At 45.3% G+C, this 15,064-nt stretch overlaps 1 protein-coding gene across 2 annotated transcripts in view; it reads left to right on the forward strand.

Moving 5' to 3' along the window:
- Positions 1-1,519: 1,519 nt before the first annotated feature.
- Positions 1,520-15,064, forward strand: part of ACLY (ATP citrate lyase) — a 320,315-nt gene continuing 306,770 nt past the window's right edge. Inside the window, exon 1 of one of the 2 annotated variants that reach the window (XM_086924155.1) lies at positions 1,520-1,757. The gene's annotated coding sequence lies outside the window, so the exon portion shown is untranslated. The remainder of the gene's footprint in view (positions 1,758-15,064) is intronic. The other variant, XM_086924154.1, reaches the window with a different exon arrangement.

The raw sequence follows: 15,064 nt of genomic DNA on the forward strand, positions 1-15,064 counted from the left end.
CAAGCTGGTCAGAGTTCAGCAGTCCCACGAAGATCACAAAACTTTTCAAAAATGCTGTCAAAACCCAAGAAGGGAAAATATGGAACCTAGGGAGAGTTGTAAAGTACCACCCTCCAGTAGAAGTCCCTGAAGGTGAAAGGGGGGGGGGGGAAATGGTCCTAGACGGGATAGCGGTTCCGCCAGCAGGAGGCTGTCGAGCGTCCCGCTCCCAGGCCACAGGCCTAACAGAAGAGTGATCAGACCTCCAAGGCATTTCAACCAGTATGTAATGATGTAACCATTGGTATTGCTGCCTAACGTAACTTTTCCTCTATTTCTGGTTCCTGCTCATTTTCCTACCTATGTTTTCCATTTCCGCAGGGAAGGGGGATGTGTGGTATCTTCCTCTTTCTGCCTCCCCCCGGCGGCTCCGCATGTCATGGTGCTGCTCGCGGTGACATCACTTAGAATGTCACCGCGACCAGCGTTCGAAGGCGAGCGCCGGGGACACTCTGAGGCGACAACAGTTCGAGAGGCTGTGGCTGAGGTCACGGGAGTTTGTACTTGACAATAAACAGTTCTTTGAATTCACCACTCTGAATCCTGGTCGTTCCTTGATGGATTCTACAGCAACCTCTTTGTTGGCTGTATTCCTTTCTCCTGTGGACATCATAAACAGTGGTCTTAATGCAAATGTATTTTTATTTTCTATGTACATATGTTATATTTGTCTCAGCTGAACGTAGTGGAATGGCAGCAGAGCGTTTGCCTTCTCAACAGTGTAACTCAGCAGCAGGTTATTTCACTGAAAAACAGATTATATTTGTGTCTATTTTATGCTCAGATTTCTACATCTGTTGCATGGATTTTAGGAGGCCTAAGCAAAATAGCTATTTCGGTATTCGGGTGCTCTACATTCATTTAGGTTGTTTTGTGTTTTCTGGCATGTGTTCAGGATTGTCTGTGGCTTCTGTGTGCACTGTTGTTTTGTGTCTTACCACATACTTCTGTTGTTGCTTATGAATACTGTTACTTTGGATTTTACATATGCATTAAAAGACAATAAGGGTAATCCTTTGTTTATAATAAAATACCAGCTGATGGCAAAGGGCACTACTTGGTATTGCAAAGTCATCTAAAGGTGTAGTCGGGGCAAGCATCTATTCCTGAATAAGACTGCATGGCCCACTGTATAGAAAGTGTATAGCTACTCATTGCCTGTAACAGCATCCAGGATAATATGCTGCATCCCTAAACACTCATAAGGTCTAAAAGGCCACTGCATTCCAAACCAAAACACACGTAAAAGACATTTTCATTTACAACGCCATTAGCTCTAACGCTCGCAAATACGGGGACTATTGCATTGGAAATGCTTAGTTCATCATTGCAAACGGGTCCAGATCTCGCTCAAAGATGGCGGCTGATTTGGTCGTATAGCTGAGCCAACAGCATGGTGGTCTTATTTCTATTTCCTTGCCACCTAATGACAGACTTCCCTTGTTCCTTTCAGACTTTTCCTGCTGTTTGAACGGTGGATGACGCATTCGAGGGCGGGGCTTGTCACTGAAAGGTGTCACATGTGAGATGTTCAGCCAATCGAGTGGCCGGTGGAGCATGTAGCCATATCAGCAGATGGTGAGGAGGCTCAGAAGACTGGAGGAGGAGGCACAGGGAGGTTTGAGTCCTAGTCAGTTGTGGGACAGGACGAAGACAAAAAGAGATTAGCACAAGACTGGATCCTAATCACCTCAGAAACGGGAGGACTTCAGCAACGGGTGAGAACAGAAAAGCACAAGGAGCTGTCTGAGTTTGTAGTGTGTCTAAAGTGCTGTATAATAAGTAAAGGTACTGTCAATTTGACAGCGCCCTCGGGGTGCGGGCTGTGTGTTGCTAAACAAGATCTAGTTCCGTAGCTTAGCAGATCGGTGCATAGAGACCACGGGGGCACATGCCGGGATCTTTGGCGCTGTTGTGCGTAAAGTTGGATAAATGTTTTGTGTGTACTTTCTTCTCAGCGTGGTTTACAGCACAGAGTGGGGAGTGGGCATCTGTCCAGCATCCCATCAGGTAATGTAGTACAGAGATCATTAACACTATAATTTGATTGTGTGTGCTTGTGTATGTATAAGGGCTGTGCAATCACGCCTTGTTGACCTGGTTTAGAAGTTATAATAATCCTCTTCCCTTTTTTTTAAAGTTTCTTTTATTTTTCTTCTTCATAGGTACTCATTTAAAAATGCATTTTCTGTATACAGTGCAAAGTAAAATTGAAATCTATATTTTCTCAAGCACATGTCTTTGTTAGTTTACAATATTGACAGTTGTGTCCAAGTACTCGCCGATTTACAGAAGGGGCCTTTCCCTAACTAATCTCTGTAGGTGGGCTCGCTGCCTGTTGTTCAAGTCAGTGCTCAGTTTAAGACACAAGTGGCACTGGTGTTCTGTATGTCCCAAACAGACATCCATACCCCGTAAACAGTACTACCGCCCCATTGGCGTAGGTGGTATCCTTTAGTTAGAAATAATAATCCTAACACGTTCGGATCAATCTAGAAACCTGGAAGACGGTATAGAGGCATTGGCACAGGGGCGGACATGATAGTCGTTGAGCAGCATTTCAAACAGGTGAATGCTCTTGACACCAGAAGTATATTATAGGAGCACGGAAATTACTATTATTACTATAGACCGGTTACTTCAACCACAAAGCAGCACTTTCTTTTAGAATTGCTTTATGTTCCCTGAGCCTGCAGTAGGTCTTGGTTGATGTCCAACACTCAGAAGGAGGCATCGGTATCGGTCTCGTTTGTTTACTATTTCAAAATGTAGGGTAGGTGGCAGTAATAATTTTCATAAGGTAGTAAATGGACTCAAGAAACCGAGACACTAAAAAAAAAATGCTTAATGTTCAGGTTTAAGGCGCATTTTTTTTTAATTTGGTATTTGCTGAGTAGTTTTTTATTTTTTAGGAAGGTATCTTTTTTAATAACAAAGCGCTCCATTTTAAGTGGTGCAAGCCTACTCGTGAAGTACAACGTTCTACGTCGAGGGGTGCCTGGACAAACGTCTCGGAACAGTATGGGGCGATGGGACTGTACAGAGAAAGCAGACACACCTAGGGAAAAACGGTGCTCTATACTTCCTTATATATGTCTGTATGATAAGCTGTAGGGCTATCAACAGTGGAGCGTTAAGGGACGAGCAGAACATAGTGTGAGTGCAAATAACAAGAATACAGGGGCAGAGAAACAGTATTAAAAGCTGGGCAGAGAAACAATATTAAAAGCTTGGATAAAGTGGTGCATTGTATGAGGTGGGTTGCCTATATTATATACTGTAAACCTGGCATCGTCTGATGCAAGACTAGCTAGTAGGAGAGTGCAAGCATACATAAATAAAAAATTCTATTATTTAGATAGTGCTGTGCTGATAGCACTATGTAGGCTCCACAGTTGGGAGAGAGCATCAACAAAGTGGTGGGAGGGAACAGGAAAGTGCACACTGAGCATGTACAAAACACAAATCCATTCATACGAAGGGCCTGATTACGATAGCTGTGAACCCCCACTGACAGGCTGTCAGTGGCAGGTGCACCGCCATCGTGCGGCCATTTCCTGTCCACCAGATTGTGATGGTGGGTGGTTTGCTGGCGGGCAGAAATCATGACCGCCACTGGTCCGACAGAAGCAAATGTTCCGATTGCCTGTTAGACTGCCCAGCATCCCCAGAATGGTGGCGGTGCCTAGCAGGCACCACCCGCCTGATTGGGATGCAGGATCCCCGCCAGCTTTTCCATGGTGGTTCAACCGCCATCGAAAGGCTGGTGGGTATGTACTTTTGGGGCCCCTGTGCATGCCCCCCTTGACCAGGGGCCGTTAGTGCATGCACGTGGGGGGGCACCTGTGGTGCCCCCCCACTATTCCCTGCACCATGTGTGCCTGCCACGTAGTGCAGGGAAATCTTCAAGGTGCATTTTTTGCGGCGAGTAATGCAGCTAGCAGCACCTCCCGCAATGTTAAATTTTGCGAATGCAACCGCCATGGTGGCAGTTGCTTTGTAATTCCTGTGTGGGACCGCTACATTATAGGCGGGTAGTCCTCATCCCCATGCAATGGCAGAAGGACTGAAGTCCGTCCGCCATTGTAATGACCCCCTCAGCATGCAGTCCAAATTGTCTCCATGGTCATGTTAGCTGAAAGGCAGATCTATTGGATGATAAAGAGGGGATTTGAGTTGCGTATAAGGGATAAAGTACCCCATGGCGTACATTATAAGGATATTGAAAGTCGCTGAGGAGTTCCATAATCATATATTCAGGAACGAGGCTGAAGGCACAGTTCCTTTATGTGGTCATTGAATTCCAAGGTGACTTGAAATATCCTTATGGATGCCCGGGGGTACTTTATCCCATATAATACATGGTCACACCTTTACCTTTCGCACAAACTACTTACAACTTCAGTGTGTATCTCTGTGGCTGCGACGGAGAGTCTCCACAGGATTTGCTACACTTTATGTTTTTTTGTACATTTTATCATATGCCCTGGAAGTACTTGTTAGTTTGATTTTAAAGAAGATGAATTTTAAGCAGCTGCTTCCAGTCCTACTGTATCTCCACCTGTTGAAGGATGACTGTACTTTTTTTTATTTTTTATTCCTGTCTATCTGAATCCACGGTAAAGTCCAGGGCTTGTCTTGACTAGTAGCTTTTAAGGACAATGATTTTAGACCATATTGAAGTTGTATTCAGGTAGAGGGTGGGGTTAACTTTTAGTGGAGAGGGTTGAGAAAAGGGGGATATTATCTCAATTTGAACCTTGCATTTTATGGACTGAGATTGTTTTGGGAGGGAGTGCTATGTATTTTAACCATGTTTAATTTGATCAGTTACTATATGGAATCATCTACTTTGTTTTAATTAGGATGTTCTTCAACTTTTATGGTTTTATACCTGTAAAACCGAATACAGTTGATTTGATTTACTTATAACCTTGGTGTGTAACTCTTTCATATGAAAGTCAGATCATGTTTGCAACCATGAAGAATAAAAATAAAATCTCTAATGCTTAATTAAACACATAAAAAACCTGTTGGGTATTTATTGCGAACTGATATTAGAAACAGTTCAATACAAGTTAGTTTAAAAAATAAAAGCTGCTATAGCGCAGATTGTGTAGAAAGATTCTAGCTTTTACGGAGAGCAAAAAAATAACATGTTCTTTTTGCTTGTCATTGTAAGCTAGAAAAATAGAGCAGACGACATAAAAGCAATGCTCCCTTTTACTTGCTTTAAACAGCTGCTTCAGTTATGCTCTGTGACCTGACCTGCCTTTTACCTTGGCTGCTGGCTTTAGCAGCATAGATTGCGATGCCAGAACTCAACTGTAATAACTTGTAATAGTTGAGTTCTAACGTCTTTTCTTCATAATTGGCAGCTAGGTGTGTCACATATCTCTGATTATAAAGAAATTAGATACTGGCCGTTTGAACAGGGATTACAGAATCCCTTGTATTATAAGGTTATACACATACTTGCCGTAGACAGGGTCCTTCAACCACAAATGCAGCACTTTCTTTTAGATTTGCTTTATGTTCCGATATGTGCTCCAGTGACAACAGCTGCTCACTATACCCCTTTATTTTCTTCTTGGATGAAACGGTCTCGCCCAGCCTGCAACTAGCAGTCATGAAGTTAATCACTTCGCAATGACTTTCTTTCTGCTGTGCATATCACAAATTCGAAACCAGTTCAGGCCAACTCAGCCTTCCATCCTTCTGAGGTTGGTCAATAAATTACAATTAAACTGAGTAATAGTAGCTCCTGTTTGCAGTGCTCCGAAATGTTTAAATATCAGGGTATGTCTAATGTCAAAATGCTACTTCTTTTTCACACTGGAGTGTATTTACAAACTTCCACTTTGCGGTCAAAGAATGAAGAGTAAAGTGAATTATGTGGCAGCCTTGCTGGAGTACAAAGTGTGTGAACAGAAAGGCTGTAGGATGTAATTTTTTGTAACACGAAAACATGTAAGTACACTGTACACATTCAGCAGTTAGGAAAGCAAAAAGCATATTTTTTAAATTCTGAAGTGTGATGGTAGCAAAGATTTTAATAGAATCAAAAGAAATCAAGGCACTTTACTTGATGCACACTTGATAAATATACACTGAAACCTGATTTCTACACATTATAATTTGTGTGCAATATATCAGTAAAAATGTCTGTGCAAATTTAGTACCCTTTTCAATAGAAAATACGATGTCTGTAAATGACAGTGCACTGCCGCACTGTACTCTAGTTACATTAAAAGAAACTGCCCGGCTCAAGGCTGTTAAGCTAGGTGAGAAAGTTGTCGTTCAAAAACCCCAAAACAAGCATTGGCATAGCCAATAGGTTACGCCTTTGGGACCTTATAAGTATTTAAAACATGCAGCACTATATCCTTGGTGCAACATCAACTGTTGTATGGCTAAACACTTATATTGTCCCAAAGGCGAGACCCATTGGCTATGCCAATGCTTGTTGGTCTTGCTGGTGCTTGGGGACCGACACAAATCATGCTTTGTTAAACATCACTCCCTAGCAAGTTATTTAGGTCATCTGGCCTCTTCATGTAAGTGATATAGAGCAATCAACACCCCACAGGCCAGCCATTTAATTACATCATAAGGTTGTTGACGGAATACCTATAGGCAAGCATCTATTCATTTGAAAAGTCCTTTGTGGCATTATGATTAGTGGCACCCCCAGCTCTAAATACACATGCTTCTGGGATATTAATTTAATTCTGCTCATTGTTTGTCTTGACATTACTCCTCACTGAAAATGCCATCAGATAAACTGTCACTGTTATTATGTTTAATCTCGTTCAACGTTGGATTACAATGTTAAATGTCTTGGATATCAGTAGTCATAAATCTCCAAATTTAGAACAAAATCCCTGACTTCTTCAGTTGGGTATCTGCTTTTCCGAAACTCCTAGAACTTGGTGCAGTGAAATGCTGAAAAGAATACACGTCTGACAGCGCCTCTTTTAAAAAAATTTTTTTTTTTACATTTTATTTTTTTTGATGAACAAATTTGTATTTAAATGGACAAAATAAAAGAACCACACCAGAAATAGAGCCCTATGCCATGAAAGTCTACGACTAACATAAGAAATTAGCACCACCAGGATTACATTGGTAAGAGCATATAAATATAAAGTTGGACATTCCCTTCATGACTAAACCACGTCCCCTAACCACTTCCCCCAAACCCTTTGGTATTTCTTAAGACATCCACAAGCCTCCTGCATAACCTTCTCCTGCGTGGCACACCAGTCCACCCCAGTCCTCCACCGTCCAACGCTTGGAGAGCTTCCAGGAGGCTGCAATGTCTCTCTTGGCAACGTTCATTGCCGTAGTGTAAAACAACTTTTCGTTCCGCGACCCACCAAGCCCATCAGTGATACCCAGGATTGTGTGCTTTGGGTTAAGGGGGACCTCCCATCCCAAAACCTCGGTAAGTTCCTCCTCAATCTCCCCCCCCCAGAACCGCTCCAAGCGGGGGCATATCCGTACCATATGGAAAAAGTCCGTGGGATCGTGGCCACATCTAGCCCAAGCAGAAGTTGGGCTGAGTCTGGCTCGGTGAAGGCGCATCTGGGTGAGATATGCAGCATGTAAATAATATAGTTGCACCAAGCGCAATCTAGCAGAGGCAGTGACTATCCTAGGAGCCATAAGGGAGTCACGCCAATCCTCCTTATCAAAGGTGCCCATACAACCCTCCCATTTAGCCTGCAGTTGGACCAAGTAAGTGGGGGCATTATTGTTTAGTGTGCAATAAAAGCGGGAGATGCCACCCCTTCCCAGGTCACCGAACATTATCTGGGCCTCAGGCGGGCTGTGGTTCGGAAGACGTGTACCTGTCGCAAGGTGGATGTGGAGGGCGTGGCGCAGCTGCAAGTACCTATAGAATTGCGACTGATGCAAGGAATATCTGTTTTGAAGGTCACCGAAAGACCACAAGTAATTTGCCCCCCCCCCCCCCCCCCCCCCCACCCCACACACACATCACCTAGCTGTGAAATGCCTATGAGATCCCAGGCCCTAAAGCCCTGCAATGAGTTAACTTCCTTGAGCCAGGTCCCCCGCCACAAAGGTGTGCATTGGGTCAGTGTATGCGTCCATTTAGTATGCCGCAAGGCAGCCCGCCAGGCCAGCAACACAGAGCGCGTTACCTCTGGTAAGCGTGAGGAAATAGGGGCCCCATAACAACATAGCCTGAATCCTGGCAAAGCCCAATTCTCCGACCTTGAGCCTGTAAGCCGGGTCGGACCGACCCCCGTTGAACCAATCGTGTATGGAGAGAAGCCACGTGGCCTAATAATACCAATAGAGATGAGTCATTCCCAAGCCCCCATCCAACGAGGCAATCCTACAGATGTTGAGTGCCAATCGGGCCCTACCTTTCCCCCATAGAAACTTGCTGGCTATGCTATCGAGTTCACGGAACCAGTTCCTGGGAAAGCCCACGGGGGTGTTTTGTGATACATAGAGGAAGTGGGGAGCACCATCATTTTATATAGGGCGACCCTCATCATGGGGTTCAGGGGCAGAGGCTGCCACTTTTGGACGTGCACCTTAACCCTTTTCACCAGAAGAGCAACGTTGAGGGTCCAGCTGAGCTCAGGAAGCAAGGTGATCCATATCCCCAAATATTTGAAGGATTGACGGCCAAGAGGAATGCTGGATTGCAAGTTCAAGTTTGAATTTATATAGCGCACTACTCACCCAGAGGGTCTCAAGGCGCTTGAGGGAGGGGGGGGAGCTTTACTTGTCAAATATCCAAGTTTTAAGTTGTTTCCTGAAGGAGAGGTGGTTCTGTGTGAGGCGGAGGTGGGTGGGGAGGGAATTCCAGGTCTTGGCCGCTAAGGAGAAGGATCTTCCTCCCATGGTGGATCTTTGGATGCGTGGAATTGCGGCGAGGGCTTGATTGGATGATCGGAGTTGGCGGGTGTGGGTGTAGAAGGACAGGCGCGTGTTGAGGTATTCGGGTCCTAGGTCGTAGAGGGCTTTGTGTGCGTGGGTGAGGAGGCGAAAAGTAATTCTCTTGTTGACGGGGAGCCAGTGGAGGTCTCTCAGGTGACCGGAAATGTGAGCTTGGCGGGGGATGTCTAGGATGAGTCTGGATGAGGCGTTTTGGATGCGTTGGAGTTTTTTCTGTAGTTTGGCTGTGGTTCCGGCGTAAAGGGTGTTTCCGTAGTCTAGTCGGCTTGTAACCAGTGCATGGGTGACCGTCTTTCTTGTTTCGGTGGGGATCCAACGGAAGATTTTATTGAGCATTCGTAGGATGTTGAAGCATGATGATGAGACGGCGTTGATTTGTCTGGTCATGGAGAGGGAGGACTCTAGGATGAAGTCCAGGATACGTGCGAGGTCTGTTGGTATGAGTGCGGTTCCCAGGGCCGGTGGCCACCATGAGTCGTCCCAGGCGGAGGGGAAGATCCTAAGATGAGGACTTCCGTTTTGTCTGAGTTAAGTTTTAGACGGCTGTTCTTCATCCACTCTGCTACTTCTTTCATCCCTTCGTGTTGGTTGGTTTTGGCGGTGTTTGGGTCTTTGGTGAGGGATAGGATCAGCTGAGTGTCGTCTGCGTAGGAGATAATGTTGAGGTTATGTTGGCGCGCGATGGATGTGAGGGGACTCATGTATACGTTGAAGAGGATGGGACTGAGTGAGGATCCTTGGGGTACGCCGCAGATGACTTCGGTGGCCTCTGATCTGAAAGGGGGGAGGCGAACTCTCTGGGTTCTTCCGGCGAGGAACGAGATTATCCAGTCTAATGCTTTTCCTTGTATTCCAACGTTGCTGAGGCACTCTATGAGGGTGCTATGACAGACCGTGTCGAAGGTCAAAACATTCGCCAGTCAAAACATTCGCGGGACAGGTGGAGGGGAACCAGGGCTGACTTATCAGGGTTCAGCCCAAGGCCCGTTCAAAGCGGTGCAGAATGCGGAGGCAATGGGGGCCTGACCGGGCGGGATCTGCCAATTAAATGAGAATGTCATCCGAATAGAGTGCAATTTTGTATGGGTCGGTGTTGGGCCACTCCCATCCCTGCATATGTTCGCACGACCGCACCATGGATGCCAAGGGCTCCATCACCAAGGCGAAAAGCAGGGGGGATAGGGGACAACCCTGTCTAGTTCCCCTGCGAACCGAGAAGGGCTCTGACAGAACCCCATTCATCAGTACACTGGCGCGGGGGGAGGCGAAAAAACCTTAACCTTGGCACGAAAATGGGGACCCAGTCCTATCTTATCAAGGACCACCCCCCCCCCCCCCCAAAAACCCCAATCAAAGGCCTTTTCAAAGTCCACCAGAAGAATCGCGAGATATGGAGTGAGAAGATGACGATGTGCCAGGGCGACTTGCAGTCTACGGAGATAGTGCCTGGTGCCGCGTGAGGGCAGGAACCTGCACTGGTCGGGATGGACCAGCGTGGCCAAATGGGGTTTAAGTCGTTGGCAAGGATCGTGGTAAACCGTTTAACCTCTGTATTAATGAGGGAGAGAGGGCAGTAGTCCGCACACCATGTTGAAGGTGGTTGGTATTTGGGGAGAACCACAATGGTGGCCATATCGGTCTCCTGCAAAACGAGCCCTTTTCAACGGCCTCCCGAAACAGCCCGCCAGATTTGGAGTGATGAGAATGTCCCAATTCTTTATGTAGTACTCTTGAGGGAGGCCGCCTGGGCCCGGTGTCTTGCCAGAGGAGACCCTTCTCTCATTGAACAGTCCTATCATTGTAAAAGAACACCCTGTCCTGTAATTAAACTATCAGGACAGTATCGGGCACCATCAGACAATGAAGGAGCCCTGCTGGGTGAACTTGATGGGTGAAACTGGAATCTCCCATGTAGCCAGCTGTTCTGGAGTGCCCCGATGACTCCATTCAACGCTCGAGATAGAGTACAATTATTAGATGAGGTGCGACCCCCGTGGATGTAGGAGTTTCCATACTCTGCGTCAGTCGTGCGGACACCTTTCAGTGTGAAGACCAAGCACGCTTGTGATTACACAACAAGACAGCGTAAAAAAACACCACCCGGACGTCGCGCTGTTTCAATCCACCAGGGTATGCCGTGTTGACGACCAGGGCACAAGTCGTAAAAAATAAACAAGTGATCTGCCCAGAACTGCAGGAAGCGGAGCGGAGGCTCGAACCCGGGTCCCCAGCTGCGAGGTTGGCTGCTCCGGCTGTTCGGCTACGACCTCTTGCCCTTGTTTTGGCAGGAGCGGAGGCGTGGCCGTGTCTGAGGCAAGGGGTACGTCAGGAATCACAAGAGGTAGGTTGTTCAGCAAGGTCTGTCTGAAGGTGAAGGGTGAACAAAATATAGCATCTTAACGGTGCCCAGAGTAGAAAGAGAAGTCCCGGGCTGGCCCGTCCCAGAGGTATTACTGCAGCTGCCCCCCGTGGGATCACCTCAGACCTTGCTGCGGACGGGCGCTGTGAAAAACTTCCCCTTGTGTGTCTCTGCGCTGAGAGCGGAGTGAATCTCCTCACACTCTCACAGGCTGGGTTGAAAGCTACCAGCGCTGCTTGCAGTTTATTTGTTTAAATCTTTTGTTCCAGAGCAGAGTCCGCTTGATAAAAAGAACAAGAGGGAACGCTAAGATTACTAACTCGACCTAAAAAGAAAGGAGAAGCCTGCGAACTGTTCCCCAGCCCCGATGCAACAAAAACAATGCCCTTAATGAACGGTGCAAGTGGTGCCCGCGCTTGCCACAGCAAACCATCTGTTTTTCAATTATTTGCCATGCCTCTGGGGGTAAATGGAAACAGATATCGCCTTGTGGGCTACCGCACTGGTTAGGCCGTGGGCGGAACAATGGCAGGACATGCATCCGCCTTTGCCCAATTGTGTGCTGTCTGTTTTGAAAAACAGCACGCAGAGCCCAATTAAAATAAGCAACAAAAAAAACCACTCGCGCACTAGTGTGTGAAAAGTCCTGGTCAGCTGCAAGAGGACCTCTCCTTAGAACAGCGCATGCGCGCTGCGCTGAGGCTCGACCTAAAAAGGTTTTGTTTCTTAAAATTTGGGGAAGCACTGCTCGTGGGGCAAAGGAAGCGCCCACCTTGCATGATGAGCTCATTAGGTGTGCTCCCAAGTATTTATCACTTAAATCTTGTTTATTCGTTATTTACTAATTTAGACGTTTCATAGCCTATAGAAATTTTGCATGTTTTATTATAAAATATTTGTCTAAACTATAACAAATTGATGTTGTATAGGAATTTGTAATCCTTGTTACATAATACTGATGTGTTTTTGTAGTTCATAAAAAAAGCTGTAAATTATTTAATCAGAAGTGAAAAAAATAAGAACACATTTACAGGATCTTTCTTCACAGTAAGCAAAAGAACCGGTTTTCCTTTTGCCAGTGAACCAGAGCTACCATTCTCTATGAAAGAGTGGCGAAGCAATAAATGAATCTGCTGCTGTGCAGGTCACAGTGAAAATAAAACGATGGCATGTCCTAGTGAAAGAGAGATCTGAACCCTTGGCATGCAAACAGAAGAGGGCGGGTTGAATCATAGGAATTGCAAATTCGGGAATCTGATTATTAAGGCCCTCCTTTTTATTGAACAATTTTCAGCATTCATAGCCTCCATGCCTGTAAGAATAGTAGAACTCATAAAGCAAGTAAGCTGCAGATATGCTTAATACAATGTATGTATTATTTAATAAAAAGCACTGGAATTCGTCTTGATCTCTTATCAAGTGTCATTGATAAGATGTAAAGTTGCTTTGGCTCCTTGTTTTGACGTCTACAGACATCGGTCTCTCCATCTCCTTTCATTGTTCAACGGGTAACCTCAAATATTGCATTTGGGAAGAACCCAGCCAGTTATTGATTTCATATTTTTTTTTCCAGTTTGAGGTTTTGGCTTTTCTTTTTTATGAGGACATTGCCCTCAAATTCCAGTCCCCCAATTTCACAGTCACATGCCAGCCAGAATGTAGGTGATAATTAAAAGAAATTAAGCTGGTGATTTCCATGATCGCTATGTCTTTTTTTTTTTTGTTGTGCTGCATTAAGATGGCTGTGCAAGGTCAGTTCTGCTCCTAAAGCAATGAACAAGTAGTAAAGGTGATTACTCGGTCTGGTTTTGGCCATTTAGCTGCAATTGTGTTGGGTGTTTTTGTTTCATCTTGGAGTCTCACTCTATTACTTTGGATTTTTCATTGAGTTTGTTTGTTAGATTGGCAGCATCAAGATGTAGTGTTCTATTTTTATGTAATGCATAAAAGGGATTTTTTTGCTGTCCGTATTGAATTGTGGCTTTGAAATTTGAAATGTATTAACTATATAATTAATTAAAATCATTACAGTGGAAACAATCCAGTATAGAAAAGCTAAAAACAGTGGTTTCAGACCTCAGTACTAAATACAATTTGACAGCCCTCCCCGAGTCCCACTTAGTCTTTCCCTGGCATTTAGGGACATGTTCCTGGAGCCCCTGTTTATGCCCTGAAGATGAACTGCTTTGCAGAGCTCTTGAACTGCCCTCTATGGCTCAATTGGTCTCTCTCGAGGGGCTATGCTGTCTTTAGAGACCATGCAAGAGGGGTACTGTCAGTGGATCTTTGGTGCATCGTTAAGAAAACCCATCAGCTATCCTCCACAGAGATTACCGTGTTCTTCCCCGGGGTTTCGCTGCTTTCGTTGGCGACTTTTAGGGCTATTCTAATTTGATGGATGAGTTTTGCCAGTCTTGCTAGGGCCATGGTGTTGGTGGTTGAAAAACACAGGGCTGATGCTTCGCTGCACGACTTTATGCTTTTATTGAGATAGATCGGACGCAGAAGTCGCCGACGTTCAATATTAAAGTTGGGGCAGCAGCACAAGAGATGCAGCCAGGATTCCCTGTTGTAGAGGCACAGTCTACAGGTTATGGATTCCCCTCTTCGGGCCCATGCAGGGTTGAATTCCGAAATCCCTACCATGGTCAGCCTCATGTAAAGATTTTGCATCGGACTTGTGTGGTCTCACTCAGGTAAAGTTGTGCTTTACCTACTGTGTAGGAATTATTCAACGGGTCTAAATGAGAGCTACGGTGGAGAGATTTAAAGTCTTGTTGAAAGGAGATTTCGCGGCTATGAAGGCCCGAGGCGCTGTTGGTTAAAACCAATATGTAGAGAACTAGGAACTCTGCATCATATTGTGGCGCTACGTATTTTGATGTCAGACTCTCTGACTCTGTTTTCATGTGCTGTGTCCAAATTTTTAGGATGGTCATGGTCCATCCGATCAAAAAGGCTTTCTTTATCCATTTAATGATTGTTTTATAGTATATATTTATTGCTGTTTGTAAGTAAGTCGCAATGTATAGTACCAAGTACGTTGCAAATACTGGGGTTTTTAAATGTGTTGTAAAATGCTTTTAAGATATTTTTTTTATCGAAATAAAGCCTTTAAACACAAGAAATGCAGCCAGGATTCCCTGTTGTCGGGGCACAGTCTACAGGTTATGGATTCCCCTCTTCGGGCCCATGCAGGGTTGAATTCCGAAATCCCTACCATGGTCCGCCTCATGTTTAAGATTTTGCATCGGACTTGTGTGATGATGGACTCACTCAGGTAAAGTTGCGCTTTAACTACTGTGTAGGAATTATTCAATGGGTCTAAATGAGAGCTACGGTGGAGAGACTTAAAGTCTTGTTGAAAGGAGATTGTGCGCACTTGTTTGTTTGATTGCTCTCTTCCATGCATTCAGGGGGATGTCCAGCCGCCGGATACTTCTCGATTATTATTTATTTTTTTCCATTGCTTTAATCGCGTTTCCTAGGCTAGAGTGCCAGACCGAGCCTGGCGTCTCAAAGATTAGTCTCGGATGATTTTTTAAAGAGTTGGCCGGTGCCCTTAATGTCCTTAGGTATGCCTTTATAATCTCCCCCTGACACATCAAATCTGGCCTTGCCAGACCTAACTCCAGTCTTAGCCTTGTTTTTCTGGCTGTCCTCGATATCAGAAGCACTGCCTTGTACGCCTTGGCTTGGGCTGTGTTGTAGAGGGCGTTCAGTTTCCTG

Source organism: Lissotriton vulgaris, chromosome 5 (genome assembly GCF_964263255.1).
Source record: "Lissotriton vulgaris chromosome 5, aLisVul1.2, whole genome shotgun sequence".
NCBI lineage: Eukaryota > Metazoa > Chordata > Amphibia > Caudata > Salamandridae > Lissotriton > Lissotriton vulgaris.